A 26,501-nucleotide genomic window follows, 5' to 3' on the forward strand; every position below is an offset into this window, starting at 1 on the left:
GATGGGTGAGAAAACTGATTGATTTCCCTGTTGATGTTTACTGGACTTTGGCACAGTCAAAGGTGCAGCCTGATCCTATGAAATATTTTCTTCTTGGGAGGGTTAAGCTGGAGCTATAAAAACAGTTAATTTGTTGCTAAAATGTCTCTTCAGAGCAGCTACAGATGTGTTTATAAGTTTATGGTAATGTGGATTTAACCAAGCCAGACTGAATGTGATGTGATGTGAAATCAGCAGAGTTAGCGCGGTGGATGCAATGTGAATCCAGAGTGGGTTTCTCTGCCCATCAGAGAAATCAACATTTTTATGAGGTGGATTCACTCCAATGTCATAATTTTTGTAAAATATGTTGATGTCAGTCTGCTATGTTAATGTGAAAGCAGCCAAGCTTAGCTGAATGGATTTGATGGAATACACCAGAGGGAAAGCTCTCAGACATTCTCAGCCTGGGACCCAAATTCAGCAAATAAAATCAGTGTGTCCTAGAAAACAAGAAGGGAGGGAGGGAAGGAAGGAAGGAAGGGAAGATTGGAAGGATGCACAAGGGTTTAGTCTTTTTGCGGAATATTTATATATACTCAGATCCTTCACTTGAGTTGGAGTAGCAATACCAGAGTGTAAAAATACTCCTTTGCAAGTAAATGTCCCTCATTCACGTTTGGGTGGTGGTTCTAGTTCCATATTGTCCAATCCAGTCCTAGTTACTGGTGATCATTTACTTGACATTAGCTCTAAGCTACTGACCAACGGCACGCATCAAGGGCGGGTATGTGTCTGTATGTTTGAATTCAGTTGAACCTCTCAATGAACTCAGCACTCACCAGAGACTCCAGTTCGCTCTTTTCTCTTTCCTCTCTCCTCTTTGCATTCAAACATAAAGTACAGCAGCTCCAGTCAGCAGTCAACACAGCACATAAACACCCAACATTTAAAGTCACCTCTGCGGATTGCTGCTGCAGTCAGGTTGATAAACGGGAGTGAAGATCAAACTAATTTTTAATCACAAAAGCTTGAATAGTAATCTTTGAGCTCTCCTTGCTTCGTCAAATGGCTCAGAATCAACTTAGAATCAGATGTGACTTCCTCCAGAAGATTTGGCTCTGTGCCTGACTCTCTCCTATAGAGCTCAGCAACGGCTTTGTGTCCTGTTGGAATAACTGATCAGCAATCATCCTTTCAAACATTGATATACAATCTGGCCGACAATGTGCAGAAGCCAAGGGACTATACTGCATAAATGACCGGAAATGAAAGCCCTTTCTGCTTTTCTGTATTTAATTACGTGTTGTTTTTTAGTTTTACGCTCAAATTTAAAGAAAGGTGTATCTGTGTCTGTCTGCACTTGTGCTCAATAAATGTAACCTGTTTGTGAGTAATTGCATTCAGTCAGATTTCAGTCACTGACTTCAAGACAGCTAGGAATTAATCAATGACATTGTGCCAAAGACACACGTCACATGACCACCAACAGGTGTGTGTGTGTTTCTGTCTGTGTACTTAAGAGGAATCCTCTGGGGAGCTAAAATTAGCCAGGTGCTAAGTTGGAACGGCGGTGTATCCTTCCTGTCAATAAAAAAAGACAGGCAGCCGGGAGAGAATAGAGAGAGAGGGATTCCGATGCGCTGACATTTTAAATCTTAGACGTTTTCTTTTTTTCTTGACACTTGTCATTGTGTGTAAAAAAAAGTGAATTATCAGAATGATTGCTCCTGAAGATGACAGCTCCTAAAGATCCTGTGGTACATTTAAGATTTGTTTTTGTAGTTTTGATGTGAAAACTGCGAGATTGCTTTATTTGAGTTTCATGCAACGGCACATTGTGGAGGGAGAGAAAAGTTGATGAAAAAAATTGTCTGACATACTTTTCTGTTTCGGTAAAAATGGAAATAAACACACATTGGGGAGTGGGACTGAGTAGCGACTCTCTCTTTACTGCAGAAAGAAAAGGTGTTTAGACTCTCAATTTTGAAAACGCAAATAGTGACTGGAACAAGATAATTGACGTGACCATTGTGACATTTGTTTATGGTAATTATACCCATGTATCCCAATTAATTTGAGAATAATTGAGGCCTGCGGATTTACACAATGGCTACACAAACAATGCATAAATGTGATTCATAAACACAGTCCAATGTTTCATGGGACAGTGTTTATCCTAATGCATGTGTGGCTCAGTTTGTCTTGTATATCTGATTATCTGCATCTATCGTTGTTTGTGTATTTGTCGGCGTGTGCTTATTACAGTAGCGTGTTAATATTTGACTTGTGCTTTTCCCTGTTGGGCTGTACTGCCTCATACAAAAGCACATCTTGCACTGAGCAAAAATGTAGGTCTGCGCATGTGTGTTTGTGTGGGCCCGTGTGTGTGAGTGTTCCCTGGCTGTTTTGTTGTCAGAACAGCATTGATAATGCTGAGGAGAAAATCAATAGTTAATTCTACCAGGGACACAATAGCTGCTCTGCCCAGCTCCATTCTACTGTGGGCTTAGACACAGAAAGAAACAGGGCATGAGTTGATGAATTGGTAAGTGTGTGTGCACGTGAGGTTGTACAAGGTGTGCATGTGTATTTGCACCAGCTACTGCACCCCGACTGTTTACTGTGCCTAGAAAATAAGCAAGGCTGTGGTATGGATTTGGAGGAAAGAACATAAAAATTGTAGGTCGCATGACAAACTTTTTAGGTGAGAGTACAACTCCAAACTCGTTTGAATACATTCCCTACTTTAGGCCAGAGTAATCCCATGTGTTTGCAATATATATGTGTCTAACAGCATCATCGAGAGGCTTCAAAATAAAAAGTCATGGCATGTGTACTGCAACTTGAAAATTGTACTGGGAGCAGAAATAACCACTAAAATGACCCATCTTCTCTCTGAAGCACCAGTCCAGTGCTGTTTGATGGTTTCATTCTTCTGACCCTTTTTACATTTTCCCGCATATCTGCTGCTGCTGGTGTTGCTGCTGCTGCTGATGTGTGGGTAAATTGCTCTCCAGTAGCATTTTTACTTTTAGCCTACCAGGTAGCAAACTTGAATAGTAAAAAGCAGAATGTAGGTTACCCTTTGGGAATTCCACTGCAAAACTCATCCTAGCCATGAGTCATTAAATGTAGCACCAAACTTTTAAAAACTTTTTCTGCTTTGTCATCAGTTGAGCGCCAAGGGCTGCAAGTGACTACTTCAATTATTTTCGTTGTCGATTTATCTGCTTATTTTCTCGATGAATCTTATTTATTGTTTGGTAGGAAGAAAGTGAAAAAAGCGAATTTTTCAGATTTCACTCTCGCTTCAAACCCTGCTAGATATTTAGTTTGCTGTCACACAAACCCACGAGAAAAGAAAAGCTGCCAGTCGTCAATTTCTAGAGGCTGAAACAAGGAAACGGCTTGTATCAAGAAGGGGCTTACCAGACTTGTATCAAACTGTAAAACGAGGCATTGCTGATCAGATTAATCAAGATTCTGTTACAATCGATCCTTTTTCTTGCTTCAGTTGTTTTCAGAAACATATTTTAGTGTACTGTACAGTGGGAGAATGTATTGGTCTGAAAAGACCATCTTTCCAGGTCTGAAATACTCCTTTAACATGTTTCGAGTGTTTTATTTAGACATCTTGAAGAAGGAGCTGAACTTTAACAACCCTTCTGGTAGTCTGAAAATTCCTTCAAGCAAACTGACAGTGTACATTTAAAATATTTATGTATATATGTCTATGATAGAAAGATCTGAGTGCATGTTCGCCATGGGATTTGACACTGTGACCTTATCGGCTGAAGTACTGTACGCCTGACATACAGATGTACAGCTGCTAAAAGAGAGGCTACTGACCCTTTCGCACATACACACACATGCACACACATACACACACACATACGCGTCTGCAGCTGTAAAGACTTTCGAATGACCTCCGTTTTTTCATCTTTCTCTCTCTGTGTCGTTCTCTCATCCCTGTCTCGCTCTCTGATCTTTCTGGGTGCTTATATTTTCCCAAGGAGCTTCCTGTGGTAACACATGGTGTCAATAATGAGCCCCCTACACACACACACGCACGCACGCACGCACGCACACACACACACACACACACACACACACACACACACACACACACACACACACACACACACAGACAAACACACACACACACTTGCAGACACTCTCCCCTCCTCCGCTATTCATAATCCCACGTCCCCTCTCGCCTACTTCTTTCTCCCCTGTCTCCTCTCTGCTCTTTCTTTCCGTCTCTCCTTTCATTCCTTGGCCCCCAGATCACAGTCCTCCTTTTATCTGCTTGGTCACTTCTTCTTCTCTTCAGTGTATTCTTGTATGCTTTTTGTCTTCTCTTTTTTCTTTTCTTCCTCCTCTCCTCTCTTTAACTCCTTTTGAGGACATTCTCATATAAAATCAAAAATTGACAAAATGTTGAAATATCACCTAAATATGAGCCTTAACTTGTGATGTTTTAACCTTGTAAAAGCAGTCAATAACACGCTGGGAATAGTGCATTCATTGTGGCAGATGATGGACTTCTTGCACATCTCTGCCGATCAAACACCTCCTGCGCTCTGCTTCCCCCCTCTCTCCTGCGCCCCCTCGCACATCTCCCCCCTCATCTCCTCCTCCTCCTCCTCCTCCTCCTCCTCCTCCTCTCCACTATCTCTCTTTCATCCCATGTCGGAGTACCGCTGACAACCTCTGCGGCCATAGCTGAGCTCAGTGTCTGGCCTGAGTTTGTTTGTCTTGCTACCCCTTCGCTGTCGGTTTCTGGAGGTCTTATTGTTTTGCTCCAGCTCAAATCATTTCAGTTCAGAACCTCTGCTTATCCACAGCGAACACGCTGAGAGCAAGCTGTCTTTTACAGGAGAAATCTGTCTGACACAGGCAGTCCAAAGACAGCCATAAAGCGAGACAGACGCCCCCCAGCTCTATTTTGGAATTTTTTCGTTTGTTAGGTTTGGTTTGTGTATGTTTTTTTTTCCTGAGTCAAACTTTGGGAGCTAGTTCTCAGTTTGTTGATTTTGGTTTGAGGTTGTTTTCCCCTTAGCTGTCTTTTATGTAGGTCGTGTAGCTACAACACTGGGCTGCACAACTTGGTTCCTTTGAGGCAGAGATGACTTGTTGTTTTGGATGAATCACCTGATAATCATTTTCATTGTTATTGTAGGTTTACAGTAAGTAATCCTAGATTAGGACATGGCGAGGACGTCAAGCGGAGTCAAAGCAGGAATTTGATGAGTTCAGTCTTAGATTTTGACACTAATGTCTCACAACCAGGTGGTCCTTCCTTCTAGAGCCCGACCGATATATCGGCTGGCCGATATTATCGGCCGATATTAGGCATTTTCCAAACTATCGGTATCGGCATTTATAATGGCCGATAAATGAATATTTAAAAAATAAAATAAAAACGGACAAAACACCCTTCAACTATGTTATGAGTGTTGGCGTTATGAGTGTTGGCGTTCCATGCTTGAATAACAAAAGAACATCCCCATCAGTTCTCTTAACTCAAATAAGCATGACAATATTTGTGACTGTGTCCAGTTTTGCTGCTGTTACGTGTAAGCCGAGAGTGAAACTGACTTAGCTAGTAATTTTGATGTTCCTCTGTTCTGTTGTGACAATAAAACAAACAAGTTTATTTTTAAACTGCATTATCATATTATTTCAGTGAGGACTCATAAATAACTACAAATAACTAATGTTACGGAAATCTGTTTATGTTTTGTTACGCGTTTCTGGATTTATTTTTTTCTATATATATATATATATATATATATATATATCGGCCGATATATCGGAATATCGGATTTTTAAATCACCAAATATTTGTATCGGTATCGGCCTTAAAAATCCTTTATCGGTCGGGCTCTACTTCCTTCTATAGTATATCATAAAATTCTCGCTTTTATCTTCCCTCCTTTCCCAGAGAAAAAAAAAACCTTGCACAAAACCTTCTCTATCCCTCATTAACACTGAAGCATGGAAGTCATGCTGCATTAGCTGCTGACAGATCCTTTTTGCACTGTATGTATGAATTACTTTTAACATGGGGAAAGATCTAAAGTTAAAAAGAGCATCCTTTTTTAAGATTCCCGAGCAGATGTATGGACATTTATCAGAACAGACTTAGAGGAGGCAGTGGTTGAAACTCCCCCTATGAAATGGGACAGCAGTTCAAGACACTCATTTGTTACCAGCAGTTGTTGATGCTGTTGTAAACAGACGCGACTGGACATTTCCCGTACGCCGTCTTGCGTTACACTGGCAATCCTGGTTTTATCACCATGCCATTTGCCGTTTATCTGATGGAGGTAGAAAAGCATGGATGCTGGAAAATCGTTTATGACCTCACGCTATCAATCAAGTCATCAAATAAAATGGAACACTGCTTCTGCTTCATTACCGTCATTACATTAGCAACCTGTGCTCCTACCTTGCCGGTCTGCACTGATATTAGAGGAGCGGTGCGAAGTGCAGCAACTTCACTGCTGGACTTTAGTCACATTTTGGGCTTCGTATGCCGCCAAAAGGGAAGGCAACACTGAAATACATCAAAATGTGCTACTGTCAAGCACAAATGTGTAATGTTAGCTGGGTAGTTAGTTAGCTACCGAGGCATCACGGGCACACACAGTGGAGAGGTGTTAGAGGCAAGGGGTGTAGTTTCAACAAATGCCCAATAGTGACATATTTATGTTCAAGTGGCAGTATTATTGCCAACTTTAATTTGGTGTCTTAGCTTAGTTATTAGCAGGCTAACACCAAATAAAATGTTTTTATCTCAAAATTGTCTGTGGGTTCATAAAGAGCCTCAGTGTAGTTTTGCTGGAAAGGCAAACAGACAGGAAGGTAGCAATAAAAAAGGATGAGGCATCCTCAATTAGCAGATCAGCAGGAGTTAGAAAAAAAATCAAACTTGTAGCCTGTAGGCAGAGAATAAGAAACTGAAGATGCTATCTTAAAATTCAATTTTTATGAGTCTATTATACACTCAATTCAAAACTTTCTTCCTCAAAGCATTATTCACTTTTCAACTGTGACTGCTCCTGCAGTCCATTAAATGCAACACACGTCCTACACATGTAAGTATGGTCAGCTTTTGTCTGCGCACCATTATTTGGCTTTGTTGTGGCTTCATAATGTAGGCCTAACTCACAAAGCAAACTTTCAAAACACATGTTCAAAGCTGCTGACCCAGTGTATTAAACATAATCAAGATAGAAGAGGCCCTGGGACAAAGCAAAAAATATCAATTGTTACATGTAATTTGCTGCAGTTTTTTTTTTTTTTTTTTTACCTTCCTTTCCTTTTTACTGAAAGAGATGAAACATCTCAAACTTTTACAGAATAATTCAAGGAGTCTCCTCAACACTAACAGCAAACCCACCAGGCTCCCACCAACATCAAAATGCTTTGCGGATCATGTTTCAAAAGCGGATTTTTACACGTTTGTTGGCAAATCTGCTGTGGGTCTCTGTGGTCAGAATGTCTGAGCTGAGGCTTCTTGTTAGACTGGTGTGTCTCTGAAGTCGTGTATAGATTGAGACTGCTGGTTTAAGTGGCTGCTAGAAATTACCAATTGCCTCACCCACAACATCCTTGTTCAACATATGGTCCCAGCATGGCTTTTAGAATGTGTGTGTGTGTGTGTGTGTGTGTGTGTGTGTGTAAGAAGCATAGAAAGACATTGTGGGTGAATGCCTTTGAGTTGCTGTCCAGCTGTGATGATTTTGTGTAATGACCTTCGATATTAAAGCGAGCTCTAACCTCTCACACTCATGACCTGTCAGGTCACTGTGCTCTACCTTATGTAATCATGACCTCAGCCTGGTGTGTGGTCCAAGCCAGAATGCCATTGATTGTTCCAGAGCCATATACAGATAGGGTTGGACCAGCTGTACTTGTGCTGCAGGGTTTCAAACAGTTTGCACCATAGACGTAGATGTGCAAGTGTAGATCTAGTTCAGCAGGCTGTACTAGAGCTGTTTGGTAGACTTTCATTACCAGGGCTGGGTGGTCTGGTCAAAAGATATCACAATCAATTTAATCGCAATCATGATAAAATTGCAATCTTCTTTCTGAATTTCTGAATTCGCTGTAGACTATGTAAAACAAAATATTGCATTAAAGATAGATCTTTTTGGCCTCATCCGCCATGCTGCTAGCTATAACTTGCAATACGTCACCGAAAGAGGAGCCAGTTAAAGGAATTCATCCAATCAGCAACAAAATGGCATCTTATTGGCTACAGTGTATCTGATGCAGATGCATGCAGTGAAGTTTGGAAAGAGAAGTAAGGAGACATTAATTGAAACATCAGAAAACACCAGCAAAATGCGCTGCGGCGTCTGACGATTCCCAGATGGTTAAACACCACAGTCTTCACGATTTGCCTTCAAGTTCAATCAAAATCTACAATCGTCAGATCGCCCATCTCTAATTGTAACCAGTTTGAGGTTGCAGGGGAGCCTAACGTTCATCCCCAAAAGTAAAAATTAGAATTTGTAATTCACAACTAGAAATTGAATGTAATGAATTCAATAAATAACTTTAGTGTATCCCTGTGGTATATCTGTTGCTGCTGCTGTCGCAAAAACTGTAAGAGGAAAAAAACCCCAGAAAAACCCAATTTGGCTTAGAAACCCTGATCTGAGAGGGAGGGAAAACACCTGGTTGTATTAACAGGCAGGCAGGTTTTGGTACTTACTGATCTAGCTAACCTTCCCTAGTCCTGGTGGTACTGTAAGGGGAGACACATATCAATAGGGGAACAGAGCTTGACACCGCACTCTCCATTGAGCGAATGCCCGTCCGTTCACTCTTGTTTTACCTCTTGTCTTTTGCAGTGAAGAGTTTCCACAGTTTTTACAGTTGTTCTGTCATTGTCTGGGACCGGGCAAAACAATCTCTTCTGTATTTTGGTTGGGTAATGACAGAAGCGCTTCCTTTGTGCTGTAATTCGACCTTCGTTCTCCTTTTTTTTTCAGCCAATTCACAGTACAATCAATATTTACCATAGCCCTGTTAAAGTTTGTTAAGTTAAAGCAAAAAAGTTGTCTATTGCCGGTTTAATTATCATTAGCAGCAATCTCTGCCATTGCTAAAGAGAAGCAGAGAAGAGTGCAGCCTCTGGGATTTTTGGGATGTGCAGTGAATTAACACTTTGACGACCACTGAAATGTTAACAAAAGTTATTTTGCAAATGACCACTTAAACTCAAATGCTATGGGGAAAAGCAATAATTGGATACCCTAAACTCAGTGGACTAGCCTTTAACTGCTGCAACTGGTGTGTGTGCCTTCAGTACCTGGCGGTCTGTAATTTTGTCCTCATTTGTACCTTTTTAATTAAAACCAAATACATACAGCCGGCTAGACTGACAGGTGGAGAAATGAATGAATGGAAGTCTCTGGCTTCCTAACCTAACAGTTGCAGTTTCTGGTTTCACTGACAGATCTGTATGCAGCGCACACATACTCTTTGCAGCACAGCTCCTAGATAGAAGCACACACACACACACACACACACACACACACACACACACACACACACACACACACACACACACACACACACACACACACACACACACAGAAAGAAGCAGCAAACAGAAAGGCCATTATTTTGGGGCTGAATGTTTGTGTGATTGAGCTGATAAAGCATCAGAGGAATACGAGTCTATTAGACCGGCCTGGTTAGCTATGGATTTAACATTTATACACACCTCTGTGTGTGTGTGTGTGTAGGTGTGTGACAAAGAGAGCGAAAAACACAGGCAGAGGCAGAAGTAGAGTGAACAGGAAGAAAGAGCTATGTGTTGTATATACATTTTTGCTTTTCCATTATTCCAGTTGCTTTTCTCATCAATATTGTGTGTGTGTGTGTGTGTGTGTGTGTGTGTGTGTGTGTGTGTGAGACAGAGAGGGACAGATTCTGTATGTAATTTCAATTTTCCATTATATTTTTTGTATTTCCATTATTCTGGTCCAAGGCAACCCCACAGAGAGCCTAATGCAGAGCAAATGTTCACATCTGACACAAGATGAAATATGTGAAAAATGGTGTGTGCGTATGGATGGGGGCCACAGAGCCTTTGCAGCCACTGCAATAATAGACCAGTGACACCCGGGAATTTCTAGGTGCCGGTCTGTGATTGGGTGAGGCTGGTAGGCAGTGAATTATTCCACATCCTGTTCGGGGCTCAACGAGGTTGGCACAGACGTAGCTGGGTAGTGTGTGTTTTGTGCTTAAATAGCATCATAATGGTTGGCCTCAAGGAGGAAAGTATTGAGGCCAAAAACAAACACTGAGGTGCCAAAACTGAGATGATAGACTCAATTTAATGAAGTTTGGAGGAATGATTCATGTTGTCGCGGAGTGTTCCACAGGCTGCTAGCGTCACTGTGGAGGGATTAGGTGTGTCATTTTTCTTTGGTCTATTAGCTGCAATGGTTACATGTCTCTGGAATATGTAATTACCTTGCTTGAACCACAGCAGCCAGATTAAAATTTCAAAACATATGCCCAAATGAAGAGTCCTTGAAGAGTCCACTTAGAGCTAAAGAAGTTACACTGGGTCTAAATTCACTCCCTATTTGCTATCTCATGCACAACTTTATGCTAAAATAAATGTAATTTGTTTTTGCTAGACATGTAAATTAGGTTTTTTGCAGGTTCTGACCGATGACTTTAGAAATACTGAGGCCGTGAGCAAATTCCCCCAGCGCCCCAGCTGGTAAACATCAATCTCTGACATGTTCTGATTGTTACATTACTTGTTCAAATGGTCTAACCTACATTGAACTGTTGAGCTGTTACTTTTTATAAGTAATTCCCTTGATGATTCAAAAACGTGTCAAATTTCTATTAACACTGCCAGGAATATGATTCTAATTCACAAATGCTAAATCCCAGCGCTTTATTTCAACTAAGGCTGTTACTAACAAATCAAAAATAGATATTGTGTCGACTGCATATCATCATATTAAAGGACTGTAAACTCTAGAGCCTGACCGATAAATCAGTTAGCTGATGATATTGGCCGATATTGGCATATCACAGATATACTGACCTATATGTTGTTTGGTATGCACAGACATTAGAACTTTGACATTATAATGCAGAAAATTACTTAGATTCCCAGTGAAGTTATCTGTTTCAATGTCCTGATGTTATTTTAGACATTGAAAAACATTTGAGATAATCTAATTAACAACCATTAAAACAGGTCTAGTCATTTTAATATGGAAATGTTACATTTTTGCCTTTAAAATCTTAAAATTCAAAATCCTAAGGCATGACACGATGATTCATCAGTGTCCGAAGTTTCATTTCACTGCTCACTTTACAGTCAACTAATGTCAGTTTATTATAGAGGGATGATGTTGGACACAGGACAGCATTTAAGTTGAATTTGACCTTTGACCTTCCTCCCTGGTAGGAGGGGGTCACCCTGTTGGGATCAATGAAGAATTTAACTATATTTTTTCCTTAAATCAGGAGCAAATGTTGGACAGCAGATTGAAATCAGAAAAAGTTTTTAGACTCCTGAGAAAACATTTGTCGATCAAACCATATATATTCCAGTTTTTAATATCTTTCAGATTCATGCTTTATTTTCCTTCTGCTGACCTTGTTTGGCCCCGCAGTGGATAGCCGACCTAAGCATTCAGTCAAGCCCAAGGCTTGTTCTGATAGTGGGTGGGAGGTGGGTGGTCTGTCAGCACTTTAATTCCTAGAGGAGCCCACTGCTAGCAGCTCAACCAGCTCATTGTCCTCTGCTGGCTTGGACCCTGTTAACAAAGACTTCTGTTAGTTTGACTTTGTAGGGGTCTTGATCTGCACTGCTGTGGGACATACATTTTTTCCCTTGTTGTCGTTTTTGTATTTCAAGCCAAACCTTATTTAGCTTCTTCTAACCAGTCTAATATCCCTATCCAGGTTCACTTTAGGTTTGATTCGTTTTTTTTAAACTAACTCTTGCAAACTGTTCCTGAAAACTGTGATCAGTTATCCGATGAAGCTGCTTCCAATCAAATGTAAAACACATTAACAAACATTGTGCATGACTTTTGGCAATGCACATGCATTCCTGTGTATTTTTGTGGATTACTGGCCAGATGTTGATGAAGTAATATCATGTTGATTTACTTTAGTGGCTACAATGTGTGGTTATAGCAAAACATAAACATATTTCTAAAATGTAAATGTAATGTAAAATGTAAAAAATATAAATCAACCGTTAAGGCCCTTTTGTTAATCCATTTGAGCTTTGGAGACAACGCTTATGATCATTTTGTTATGTTCTGTCATTATGTCTTGTTAACCCACATATACAGCGGTATCCCATTTTGAAAACCTGCAGTTAATTAGCTTTCTGGGCTAAATGAGTTAGCCTTATAAGCCAATGCCAGTTTGTCATGTTTTCATCAGAATTAGCTTTATTTGGTTTATTAGCTTTATTATTTTTGCACACATAAAAGGAATTTGACTCATTGCTGTCAGTGTTCATAGATAGGAGCAGACATAACAGCAAAGACCAAAGACAACAAAGCTGAACAATGGAAAAGAATAGGCAGGACTATTATTCACAGAAGTAAGTGGAAAAATTGCTGTGTATCTATACATATAAATATATATATATATACCAATGACACCATAAATTAGGTAATATTAAAACATTTTGTTGTGTTAATGGATATAATGTTAGTATGGTGTAAAACAGGTTGTGGCTGAAATGCCTTACACCGTGTCCTAACTGCATGTGAGTGTCCGATACCATGCAATATGTGACCATGCAATATGTTCAAGATCAGATTTGCGACTTAACCATTCAAGGAAAAGATGGGTGAATTTGCTAAGATAGCCTATCTTCCTACATTTGTTTCTTTGAAAAGAAAACACATGCTTTATACTGTAATATTTAGATGGAAATGGCATTAAAAACAGAAAGTAGAATGGCAATCATCCTCCAGCCAGCTTACGCATTATTTTGGTTATTGTAGTAAATAGAGATAACGCCTCGTTTCAACTTCATGAATCAACTGCTCGTCCATGTCGTGCTTTCTATGCAGTCAGCAAGAGTGGAAATAGAAACAAGGGTGTTGGGCGCTTTAAACAGTCTCACATTTTTAAAGTTTCATGAGCCCTAATATAAAGTGGGACCAAATGGCTCACAACTTAGAGATGGAATTGGAGCATCCTGAAGGTGAACACACATACCTTATGACTGCGGCACCCACTGGTTCAATTCAGACCAGGGAGTGTGGGATTTAGACCCTCCTCTCCTGTTTCCTGTGTGCATCTCAACTCTCGCTTGTCAATGAATGCCAAAAAAAAAAAAAAAAAATTGGACTGCACTGAATAACAGTACACTGTATATTTGCAAAATACGTCAGCCTCTCTAAAATGATATATATTTAAGTTTTTATGTGACCTCGTTTAGTTTCAGCCCTAATGTCACAAGCCTGTGATTAACATCATATTCAAGAAACTTTTTTAGCCTTAGTGGAACCAAGGTGGAGCTAATTTCCAGGTGGCCTACATAAAATTATTGGCAGGCAGCTGCATAACCAACAGCTGAATTAAACAAGACTACACTACACATGCAAATGCATCATGGGAAATGTAGAAAGCTACCAAGGTTGATTAGGGGAAAGGGGATACAAAATGATTACAATACTTAATCACAATTTAACTGCTGGAGATCCTTGACCAACAGTGTAAGCATATCTGGAGGGTGTGATGGGGTCCTTTAATCGCACTCTGAGGTTCAAACCCAGTTGCAGATCAGCAGATCAAAATTGCAATTTTCAGAAGGTGTCACTGTAATATGCATTTTAACATGCACAGCGACATGGACAGCATGTACACATGTGTTCTATTGCTGTTTTACTGTCACTGCTGGATATGGGTTGTTCTTGGGTCTTAGTCACAACAACCATCGCTAACATTTGCCAGGACTTGATTAGTAACTCAAAGTAGAGTTCCGGGTAGGGCTGGGCAGTATGGCCTAAAATAATTTCATGAGATTTTAAGGCCATATCGCAGTATGTGCTATATACCTTGATATGTTGGAATCTTTCTCAAAAGCACTTTATAAATGTAAGGACTATGCAACAAAATCGAATATTATAATATTTTGACCAAATAGACCCTACTTCGATGTCGATATTGCGACAATATTGAAGGTATGACTATTGGTACTTTCACAAAATATTAACACGATGACATTTCTGATCAATAATCATCAGAAATGTGGATATAATGACTAAGTTGGTGTGCCTTAGAGAAAGTTGAACAGTCTGGTAAGTTTTAGAAAATGACATCACTTCACTGTAATGCAGCCTTTAAAACAAAAAAACACAACACTTATGGCCATAATGCCATGTCTCATATCACAAGTAAGATATACATCCTGTTCATTGCCCAGCCCTAGTTCTTTGATCCGAGTAAGGAAAAACCTTTTTATAAATATTTTAGTCAGAGTAGCTGTTAGCTACTGGCTACTCAGCGTGCTGCAGGACTTTGCTGTTGCCTGGCTACTAACAGCTACCAGCTAATGGCTAACAGCTAACTAGCTCTCCTCCTCCCGATTTCAACCCGGATATGTTAGCGTTGTCATAATTAGCGTTGCAGCTGTATGAGATTTTCAATATCATGGCTAATAGTAGCCTACTACACCATCAAAATGATTATTGTCAGTTACAGTGATCCTTAACGTAATGAAAACAGAGTATTTTTTGGTTGAACAAATGCTTTATTATTACAAACATTAAACAAATAACAGCAATATGATGGAATTGAAAACTGTAGGTAAGCAAATGTACAGGTCTCGCACTTAGTAGGCAGCCAGTGACCGTAACTACAGTAGCAGCATGAGAGGACACTCTGCTGTGGTCCAGTTTGTCATTTATTCAGCTTAGTTATACACACATACAAAACTCTCTTTTGTCCCGGAGGCATCTTGGGGTAGATCTCTGCTCATCCCAAACACATACTGTTAGTCTTGACTCTTTTTTTCCTCAAAAATATACTGTAGTGTGACTAATGCAGAAATTCCATCTGTTTCACAACATGCATATGGTGTGTGTCATAGACTCAACAGCTGTTCATCAGTTGAAAGCACTATTGTAGGAGCACTCTATCCTATTGTATCTGGTTCTGTTGTATCTTCCTCTAGTACTCAGTGCTTTATTGTAATGCTACTGGACACTGATTCAGATCCCGGCTGACATTTACTTTCCATGAGGGAAAATGTTTCATGATATGAAAACAAAATCTGATGCAGTGTGTTCTAATGGGAAAAGCAGGTTTCGCTGATTTACAGGCTGATTCGGAAAAAGAGTACTGACCGGGGGATTTTTTCTCATGGCCCCTTCCCCTTGTCCCTCTCTCCCGATGTGTGTGTGTGTGTGTGTGTGTGTGTGTGTGTGTGTGTGTGCGTGTATTTGCTGAGGCAGCAGGTCTGTGTACTAGTGGTCAGCTCACAGCCCTAGCTGGTGATGCATGGAGGAATCAGAGCTCCAATAATGAGCAGAATCAGCCTTTAACATGGTAATGTGTCATTTAGGGCCTATCCATTTAGCTAACGACTTGCTTCCTTTTGAAACCTATTAGCAGTAATGGTAAATAGCAGCTCCCCCTGCAACTCACATCTGATCTAATCCATTTTACCTCAACGCTGTTTCTTCTCTTCTCTTCTCTTCTCTTCTCTTCTCTTCTCTTCTCTTCTCTTCTCTTCTCTTCTCTTCTCTTCTCTTCTCTCTTTCACTCCTCTCTGTCCTTTCCTTCTTTATCAGGTCCCTTCTTAATCCCACCATCCCCTCTCCATCCCTTTTAGTGTCCTTTAAGGGCTTCTTTTAAAATAATATTAATACTGATTACGCTGCAGATTATTGTCTTGATGAAGCAAATCAATCCCAAGAAAATAGTGAAAACGGTGATTTCAGATGTCATGTTTCGTCTGAACATCAGTCAGTCAGTTTACTTTCATGTATGAGAAAGAAAAGCAGAACATTTTGAGGCAGAAACCACCATGACATTTTGCTTTAAAAATGACTGAAATGATTTTTTGATTTGCAAAATAATTGCCAATTAATTTTTTCTTACAAATGCTCTCCTCTTGTCCTTCCTTTTTGACATCAAATTTCCTCTCTCATTCACACATCTGCCTCACTCATTTTTTGTCTTTCTTATCTCATTTCCCTACCTTCGCCTTTTCCTTTCCTTTCCTTTCCTTTCCTTTCCTTTCCTGCCCATAGGGGCTCATTCATAACATCTACCCATTACCCACCAAGCTATTAGGTTTGCTAACAGTGAGATCCATTGGGTGAAAATCAATGTCTATCCAGGGAGCAGTTTGTCTGTAGCGCCACTGTAATGAATGCTATATACTCCAACACACACAGCTCTCGATCTCTTTCACACACCCTCAAACAAACACACTCACACACACACACACACACACACACACACACACACACACACACACACACACACACACAGGTGCAGACAGAGCATCCGAGCATTGGTGTAATGCATAGTCAACCATACATCTGAACTTCAGTGAAAACAAACACGCCGCAGCATAAATGAGTGTTGCAGTCAATGCTATGCGGTGCTCACTCATCCATACTTTTTCTCTCTTTCCAGCTATTATTTTACTATCACATCCTTTTATCTCCTTCTGTGTTTGAGTGTCCCTCTCTTTTACTAATCTCTCATGTGAACACACTCACTGAGAGTATCTCCAGACGCTAAATGTTTATCAACTCAAAATGATTTAGGTAGTGCGCGATCACTTACAAACCGCTAAATTTATATCCCCAATACCATTAAGCATAAAAGATGGAACAAGTCCGGAAAGCACTATGGACACACATGCTGTCTGTTGAGCTCGCACGCACTCGCACCATAATGGATTCTATATTGTCAAACACACATTTCACCTACGCTCAATCTAACCTGAACATTTCCTGTGCCAGAGCAGTTAGAAGTAGCCCGGGGGCCAGCTAATAGTAGATGTGTAGTCATCAGTGCTGGTCAAAAACGATGAGTCAGCAACCTGTAGTTCAGCTCTGTCAAAATCCATAGCCATCATTTAATGCTGCTTAATGTGAGCTCCGGCTGAGCTTGTTTCTATTTCAATCGTTTGATTCTGAGTTTTATTCCCGTGTCATCCACTTTTGTGTGGTGCACGGTTCTGATGTCTAGTGCTAAAGTTATTAGATTCATCTGTGCTTTTCTTTTTGAGGGCTATTCGGCGCATCAAACTGTCTGCATGATCCTCTGCCACTGCTAGATTGTAGCTGACCCTGACTTCTGACCTCGCTGTGAGAGGGCACAGGAGCTGGGAATCTGCTTTCCGGAATCAATATGGTTTCATACTGTTTTCAGACATTTCTGTGACCAAGATACAAATGGGCACAAGCAGATATGCGGTCCCAGTGTTCATGGGTGCATCTTAGAAGAAATTTAAAGTTTGAATTGAATAGTTGCAGACCAAAACACCTTTTGATTCTTTTTTCAAAAAAGTGTTCCTTCAGAATTTTTGCTTTTATTTGATAGAAACAGCCGAAGAGACAGGAAGGGGTCGGAGAGAAAGGGGATGACATGCAGCAAGGTGTTCTGGTAAGGAGTACTTAGTACATGCACACGCTCTAAAAAAATAGCTACCAGGGTGACCTTGGCTGTTTTTTTTAAAAAAAAAACAACAAATAATGCAATTATTATTAGCTCTACCAAGAATCAAATCAAATCAAATTTTATTTGTATAGCCCAAATTCACAAATCACAGTTTGCCTCAGATGGCTTTACAATCTGTACAGAGACGACACCCTCTGTCCTTCGACCCTCGATTCGAGTGAGGAAAAACTTTTAACAGAAAAACTTTTAAAAAGCCCTTTTAACAGGGGAAAAAAAAATGCGGAAGAAACCTCAGGAAGAGCCACAGAGGAGGGATCCCTCTCCCAGGACGGACAGACGTGCAATAGATGTCGCATGTACAGAGCAAATCAACGAGATCACAATGTATACAATTATAATGGATGGTTGACAGGAAAGTACAGAAAAGAGGTATTACAGCAATAATAATGAAATGCACATGGAAATGTGATTACTAGTGATAACAGTAGCAGTGGTTAACGGTAAGAAGGTTTATGTTTTTGCCCGTGTCCGTTGGTTGGTTTGTCAGCAGGATTACACAAAAACTACTGAAATGGATTTTCCTGAAACTTGGATGGAGGATGGGTCTCAGCCCAGAATAGACCATGTTAAATTTTGGTGTGGATCCAGATAAAGAGGCGGATCCAGGAATTTCTTCTCACTTTCTTTAATATTGCAAGACATGGCATTTTTTGGATATATATTTTTTTTAATTTCTCAGGTAATTATACATGGATCTTGATAAAAAAAACAAAGCAAAAAAACAGGTGTATTTTGGTGGCTAGTGTATTAGCAAGTACAGTTTGATGCAGATCCAAATAAAAATCAGGATCTAGCAGATTCAGAAATGTTATATTTGATATTGGATATGGCTTGATTGGATTAAAGGGGCCAATGGCCAATGTTTCCCTCCCTTACCTGTTTTACACGTGTAAAACACTCTGAGCCCCATCTTTCTTACAGAAGATTAATGTACAAATCCTGTGAGAGAACCAGGTCTAAACATCTGTTTTATATTTTTAGTGCCCTGTAATAATGTTATCCATGTCGACTTTCACAATGCTGGCTGTGTCTGCTGTCAACAGACTGTAAAACTGTTGGAACTAATCTTAAGATCTACTACAAGCAGAACAGCCGACTCGACTCTGTTAACTAATAGAGACTAATGGCAGCTTCTGTCAGTCTCTGTGATGGCTTGCTAGCCATGTTCTCTTCAGTACTGTGAAGAAGTTGCTCCCCTGAGAGGACAACTGGGATTAATTGTGTGTGAGTGTACGGTGAATATTACTCATGACTACTGGCTGGTCCTTTTGTACATACTTTGTTGATTGCCCCCCATGGACCCTCCCACTCAACCCTTCGGCCAATTGTACGCTCTGTTCAGTGTTCTCCCACTGTCATTCATAACTCAACTGAATGGAGAAAAGAGAAGAGTAGAGGAGGCGGAGGAGGCCATGAGGTGAGGAATGATGAGGAAAATAGTGAATAGGAAAAGTAAAAGAGTAAGAGAGGTGCACAGACAGAGATGAGCGCCATTAACGCTGCAGCGCGTGTGTTCGGTTTTTCGATTTCCGTGGTAACCGTTTCTTCCTGGAAGCTCATGCACGTCCATCTGGATTTCCAATTACCCACAATCCCTTGTGACCCCACTGGCTGCATCGAGAGAATGATGTTATTTCCTGACCTGACAAATATAAAATACACTCAAGATGGGCAGACCTGCACAACCCCAGTATACATCTACATAAACATGTGCAAAATACACAAACACACAAGTCCTACACACATAGCAAGGCCTTTAGTCATCACACAGTCATACTCTCCACCCTGTTTCTCCCCTTGATTGTCTCCAACATAAGAGATGTCTTTTTACGTTTGCCTTTTGTATCACAAATCATATCATAAATTTTAATAGGTAACTTGTATGTAGGCAGTATGTAACAACAACATTTACTTCACATATTGAATATTTTCAAGTGTAAGTTGATGATGACAAACACACATACATGAATACGTTTGACATATCATATGTATGTTTCTACAGCCTTAAGCAGAATCAGTTTTTTAAAATCATTTTAAAAGTAGCTTTTCCTTTAGCTGTTATTACATGTGATCATGTTAAATTGTTATCACATTGCATACTTGTAAAGGATAAACTACTTATGATAATAAGTTGAAGGAAATCTATTAGACTTTTTTGTTTTTTTCCTTTCCTTCAGTGTGTTTTATAGGTTCTTGTGCATTTAAGATCTTGACAGTTAAAAAGGTCGAAGTCCACACCAACAGGAGCTCCTCTCTCCCACAGAAAACACTGCTCCTGAAACGCCTCGTCAGTAGTCCTGCCTTTAATTCTGTGACTTCATGACATCAGACTACATCACAGTCATAAAAAATAAACAAGCTGATTTGTTTTCTGAGCATTAAATAATGTAAACCTATTGTTGTAGTTACCCAAAACAAAATTATGAACCTGAAATGAGAAAAATATTTCTCCTTTAACAATTAGGGCAGCACAATATGGTAAGAAATCATATTGTGTTTATTTTGACAGATGTTGTGATTGCTTTTTGAGTCGTAGTTAGTGGGAAGGATAACTTTTGCATCAGAATTTTCAATTTCACTGAAAAAACTATTAAAATCATGATGTCGGTACCAAACAAACTTTTTCTACATCTGGAGAACAACAGTTGAAGGCCAGGGTATCTCTGCAGCAATACAGTACTTCATTATAATGCTCTTTTGTCACACATTTTACCTTTATCAAAAAATTGCAGCTTCTTGTACATTGCACTTGGCTATTGCAGTTTCAATAATATTGTGATTATTTGTGTAGCAGTATTAATAAAACAATGTGACTATCCGTCATACATATGTGAAATGAAGCCGTTTTCATTTTGTCCTTTTTCATCCGTGAGTCCCATGTTCAGTTAGCGTGACAAAGTTTCTGTGGCCAGTTGGAAGCAGTGTGCATTATGCTCTTTTGACAGACTTTCTATTACCTTCCCCATCTGGAAGTTTAATTTCTTCCCAATGCCAAAACTGTGAACTGCTTTTAAATCATGTCCATTAGAGTGAATTGCCACTGTGCAGCTGTACAGTAATTTCTGCAAATGCCACTTTTGTGACCAAGGAGTGTGTGTAGGTGTTGTGCTCACTTACATTGGGAAAGATTCAGCTTCTGTGTGGTCAAGTTGTTTCATTGTTTGGCTTTACTTGAACAAAAAGGTCACATACATGCTGTAAAAGGCTGAGCAGTCACTGAACCCTGACTGTATCTCCAGGGAACGTTTTAGAGTTAAAGCAAGGGCAGTCAGCGGTGTGAGGAGGAACAATCGCTGAGTTAAAGATAAATGTCCAAACTGATTATCCAAAGAAAATCCTGTTTTCTATTCTTTTCTGTTCTATATTGCTGTGAAGTTGTGAGCAGGATGTGGTGGTTGTAGCGATGAGAAGATTGGATCCTCTACCAGTGATAAATCTCTCTGGGGCCAGAGGTCAAGTTGCTCTCTCCTGTAAATCTACTCACTGGCATGTTTTCATTACCAACACCAACATATCCCCCATATCCCCCAGACAGTGTGTGTGTTTGTGTGTATATGTGTGGTGGCCTTGGCTGCAGACTGTAAGTACTAACCAAGGCTAGCACCGATGAGTTCCTACTTAAATCATACACAGCCAAACACACACGTTCACACACACACAACTGTGTCTCTGAGGTGCTTGTGGATGATTTAACAAAGTCCTCATCACCGCCTCATCAGGTATGGACTGGGTGTGTGTGTGTGTGTGGGTGAGAGCAGTTGGTCCACTGCAGGATAGATTTACTGCTGGCCAGTCTGAGCTCAGCTAAATCACTTCAACCACTTATCCAGGAGTTATTGCGCATAAACACTCCCTCTCTTTGCCCCAGTGGTCCCTGTATTTTTATCAATTCATGTTTAGGTTTAAGTTATTATGCAGTGTGGTTTTCAATTTGGTGAATTTTGATGATAGTGTTTGCTCGTACTTGTACAAACTTACTCTGTGTGACTAACGAGTGCCATACCAAACAGGAATTCCATATTTGTGCGTGTTGTTGGCATATCATTAAAGAGGAGATGCATCAGAGTGTTACTGAAATGAAATTCTTCAAATTTGCAATTGGGCCCTCACTTAACCCCTCCTTCAAACAGGCATTATCCAGTCTTAGCATCAGTAAATTGAATTAATCTGGGTGTAGGCCAGGACCTATTTCTTCAATGTTAGCAGTTTATGTTGGTGGTGTGTGTTTTTGCTAGATAAGTTGGCAAACCCTCTGGTTAGCCCTCATCATCATAGTCTTTTCTCTGGTAAAAGTTAACACTGTTTAAATATACTGAAGAAAACCTTTGTGTGGCTTGTCAAGCATCCAAGTACGACTACATTACATGTTAAAACTGATGTTGGCTCAAAATGTGAAGTCTCTGGGCTTGAGTACCACACTCTGCAACTGGATATTGGACTTCCTCACAAACAGACCCCAGACAGTTCATTTGGCAGTAACTCCTCCTCTACTTCAGCGCTGACCACCGGAGCCCCCCAGGGCTGTGTGCTCAGCCCCCTCCTATTCACACTGTACACTCATGACTGCACTCCCAGACACCAAGAGAACTATATCTAGGTATGCAGATGACACCACCATTATCAGCCATATTACAAACAACGATGAGCGTTCATATCGGGAGAAAATCAACAGTCTTGCACAGAGAACAATCTACTGCTCACCGTCAGCAAAACCAAGGAGCTCATTGTTGATATTAGCAAATTATGAGGCAAAGACACACTCGTCTGTTTACATAAGTGGAGATGAGGAGGAGCAGTTGAACAATTTAAGGTTCTGCGGAATCAACATCATGGTCATCTTACCGAAAAGGCTCTACTTAAAGCTATGTTCTGGAGCCAAATTCTCATCAACTTCTAAAGAGGAGCAATAGAAAGCATCCTGACTGCAAACATTGCATAGTTTGTGCATGGCCCAGGGCAGGAAGGCTCTACAGTAGGTTATTAAAACTGCCCATAATATCATTGGCTACCATACCACCGGGATTTAATAATATTTTGATGCCAAAGCTGTCCCATGATTCTGTACTATGAGAGGTTATTCGGCCTACATTCTAGCCTGCAAAATTAATTTGAGTGTTGAGAGGACCGATGGGTCTCCTGGGAGACAGTTTAGACACCTCCCAGTCTGGAGCAGAGTGATCACCTCAGGCAGACATGGCCCCTTCACTGACATTGTTTGTGTGTGTGTGTGTGTGTGTGTGTGAGTGTGTGCATGCACTTGTAAGTAGGGGATTAACCGTCTATAACTCCATGGTTTTCCTGTTTAGTCTGAGTTTATGACCGTCTGGAAAAGGACAGGACAGCATTCGCAAAGATCAACCATTCAGACACACACAAACACACTCACACTTAACCACATGTCTCTCCCTCATCTGTGATGAGTTTGGGCCATCTGGAAAAGGATAGCATTAGGGTCTCTAATGTCATGAAATTGGGTGCAATTTCAATTACAAGCAGACACTTGAAAAAATGACACTACAGTGACGTAAAAAATGTAATTGGAAGCATGTGAGTGAGTTGAAGTTGTTGTTAATATAATGTGCATTGTTATGTAATAACATGCGATTGTAGGCTTTGCATTCCTCAGTATTCCTGGTTCGTTTCTTTATTACATTATTATTACAGCAGTTTTAGAAGATCAGCCCTGTAGCAGACATGGTATTTGGTACTGGGCAGTAATAGGAAAGAAAGGGAGATCTTGTCATGCCGGTGTGAGTCCATGAAATTAAATTTAATTGAAAGAAAGACGAGGCAAGTGAGATGGGCCGATGCCCTGACCCCTCTGATCAGCCCAGATTCTCTGTCCTTCTCTTTTACAAGCACATTCTGCCTTTATTTTCTCTGTATAATAAGTCATTCATGCTGTCTTTCAAGGCAGGGTGACTGACTGTCTGCTTGTATTTTTCTTTGGAGCGTCATTGCTGATGGGAACACACACACACACCCGCACACTCCCGGGGCAGGAAGTTCTTGTGAGAGCAGGATGTTGACTTAGTTTTCATTACAGCTTTCCATGAAATGCCTGGAGGTCGACAGAAGAGTGGCCAACAGATGTAAAGCCAGAGATACTGCCAGGAAAACAAAAGTGTAGATTAATGTACATTTTCTAACTCTTATCACACCATGCAAGTAATAGCAAGAAAACTAAAAGTACATATTTATTTACAGCAATGGTGTGGAGGGATGATGTTGAGGAAAACAGCAAGGGAAGGCAGATACAGATAAAGATAAAGAGTCAAAGGCAAAACCCATAGATTTTTAATTTATATGTACGGCATACATTCATGTCCCTCCACTGAGAAATTGTAACAACTTTTGTTGGTCCCTTAAAGCAGCAGTTCCCCAAATGTTACATGTCAAGCACAAGGTGGACTCTGGCTTTACATAATGGATGCTTTGTGCTTTCAATGTGAAGATGCCGTTATCATCACCATCTTGATGCGGCTTCATATCTGATAAACTCATTTTACAGTTTGAACTGAATTTCGCAGGCAGTGTGTGTCACTTTTTTTGTTTTCCCCCAACTTTTTTGAGTGAACCATGCACATATTTGTAATAGTCGAAAGTGCAATATCTGGTGGCAGTGAATCAAATATATTTCACCTTTAATTTTCCATCTATCACCATCATCAAACTCAATTTAAATCAGTCCAATAATTTAGATTATGACCAAATACTTGCAAAAGTAATGTCATTTCATCAGCCTCAGATTTACTTGATGTTTAGTGCCAATTAGCAAATGTTAGCATGCTTACTAAAATTGTGAACATTGTAAAGATTATTAAAAATCATCATGTCAGTTTTTTCATTGTGAACATGTTGATGTTAGCATTTAGCTAAGCAGCACTGTTCAGTACAGCCTTAAAGAGCCAGTGGCATGGCTATAGACTCTTAACCTTCTTGAAGTATGGTGCGCAGATCATTTACTGGTTTTGACTCAATTTATACACTTTTAGTGATTTAAAAACTGCAACTTTAAGACGAAGATGTGTCCCCAAATACCACACATTAACAAAGTTCAGCTTTATCCTTTATGGAATGAATGTTTTATAAACAAAAATGAAAAACAAAACCAGACAAGCAAATAAAGCGAACAGTTTTAGCACCAGTTGCAAAGAGAGTAACACAGATGATATAATGACACTCTGTTTCAGTGTGGAAGTTTGTATGGGTGCAGAGACAGAGAGCGACAAAGCAAAAGAGAGCTGGTCAATGTTCAGCAAATGTAATTTACCATCTATTAGAAAAGTCATTCATTTATCCAATGTGTCAGAACGAACTACGTAACCATAGAAACAACACGCAGCAACCAGGGAACACTGTCAAACGTGTGTGTGTGTTTTTGTTAGATGTGAGCTATGCCAAACTTGGGTCATCAATAAATGTTATGATGGGCAGCGGCCAGGGCAGGTCGACAGTGAGGTGTGTGTCTGTGTTTGTGTGTGTGTGTGTGTGTGTGTGTGTGTGTGAGAGAGAGAGTGAGTCTCTGCGTGTGATTTAATTAACATGATGATAACATTCTATATTTAAACCTTTCACTCCTGATGTTGAGAACACGATGCAAGTCGTGCCTGGGTTCATTTTCCTTTCACTTTATTCAATTCAAGAAATTATTCTTATTTAAACTTCAGTCACTGAAGAGTTATTTTAGGCTTCTCTTTTTCAACTGATCACATCCAAATGAGTGTGTGAATATAAGGACTGATCTCAACTGATGTTTTGTATAAATGATAAACTGACACACAATGTTCCAGAAGAAGTGCCAAACTAAATAACTGCTACACCTGGATGCTGAGGGCAGCCGTGGGTGTTCAAAATGTCACAAGTTAATTATCTTGTGAAAGAAAAACCCTTTTTCTTACATAATGATTCGATTATCTCTGCCATGCAAGAAGAAAAACATTGTTTTCCTGAGATCATGAGTTTAATTGAATGCCTTGCTAAATAAATTTACAAAAGTCTTGAACTGTTGTGGCGATGTCATACTTAATGATCAAGCTCTTTATCAGGAGAATGCTTTTCTTATGCGCACCGTGTTATCTCAATATCTTGAGATAAATGTCTCATTATTTTCAGGCAGAAAATTACTTTTGTTCTGTTGCTGTTTTGCAGCTACTGTTGTGGCCATCATCAGTTACCAAATTGGGCTTGATAAATCATTTTTTCCCATCTATTTTGTACAAGAAAATGCAGTTTAATATGTAAAGATAACAAGATGATTATGTTTTGATTTAAAGACTGCAGGATAAAAACAAAATTGATGAAAGAATAAAACTGCTATCACCTCCATATCTATCATTGGCAGGGGTGGTTCTTACATATCCTCAGATCACAACTTAATTCTTGATAATGGGACTTTATTGGTGTAAAATGATGTGAATAGAGGCCAAGTCCTTACAGTCTCAACAAAAATGAGAGAAACCTTGATCTTTTCTGGCTAATGTTAATTTGTGTCATCATAAAAATAAGTCAGCACATAGTACATATGAGTTTAACAGTAAACAGGAAATTTGACTGAGGTTCATTCAGGTGCCTCACTTGCTCAACTGTTATTGGAGCACAGAGTGAGAATGGGCCGGACTTAGGAAGGGTCAATTGTGTGACAAAACAGCATTATAATGACGTTCTGTAGTGCTGCAGAGAAATCTTTTTCTCCAGATGTAAGAAAACAAGTTTGTTCGGTACAGACCCCAACAAATACCACATCTTCATGATTTAATTTATTTTTGCGACAATAAAACTTGTGATGCAAA

The 26,501-nt window shown here is 39.9% G+C and overlaps 1 protein-coding gene across 5 annotated transcripts in view; it reads left to right on the top strand.

Moving 5' to 3' along the window:
• lama2 (laminin, alpha 2) overlaps positions 1-26,501 on the top strand; it is a 210,794-nt gene that overhangs the window by 4,477 nt on the left and 179,816 nt on the right. Inside the window, exon 2 of one of the 5 annotated variants that reach the window (XM_084377873.1) lies at positions 17,572-17,634. The exons of the other annotated variants lie outside the window; for them this stretch is intronic. The gene's annotated coding sequence lies outside the window, so the exon portion shown is untranslated. The remainder of the gene's footprint in view (positions 1-17,571; positions 17,635-26,501) is intronic. 5 annotated transcript variants of the gene reach the window in all.

Source organism: Pagrus pagrus (assembly GCF_965226575.1).
Source record: "Pagrus pagrus genome assembly, chromosome: 16".
In the NCBI taxonomy this organism is placed as follows: domain Eukaryota; kingdom Metazoa; phylum Chordata; class Actinopteri; order Spariformes; family Sparidae; genus Pagrus; species Pagrus pagrus.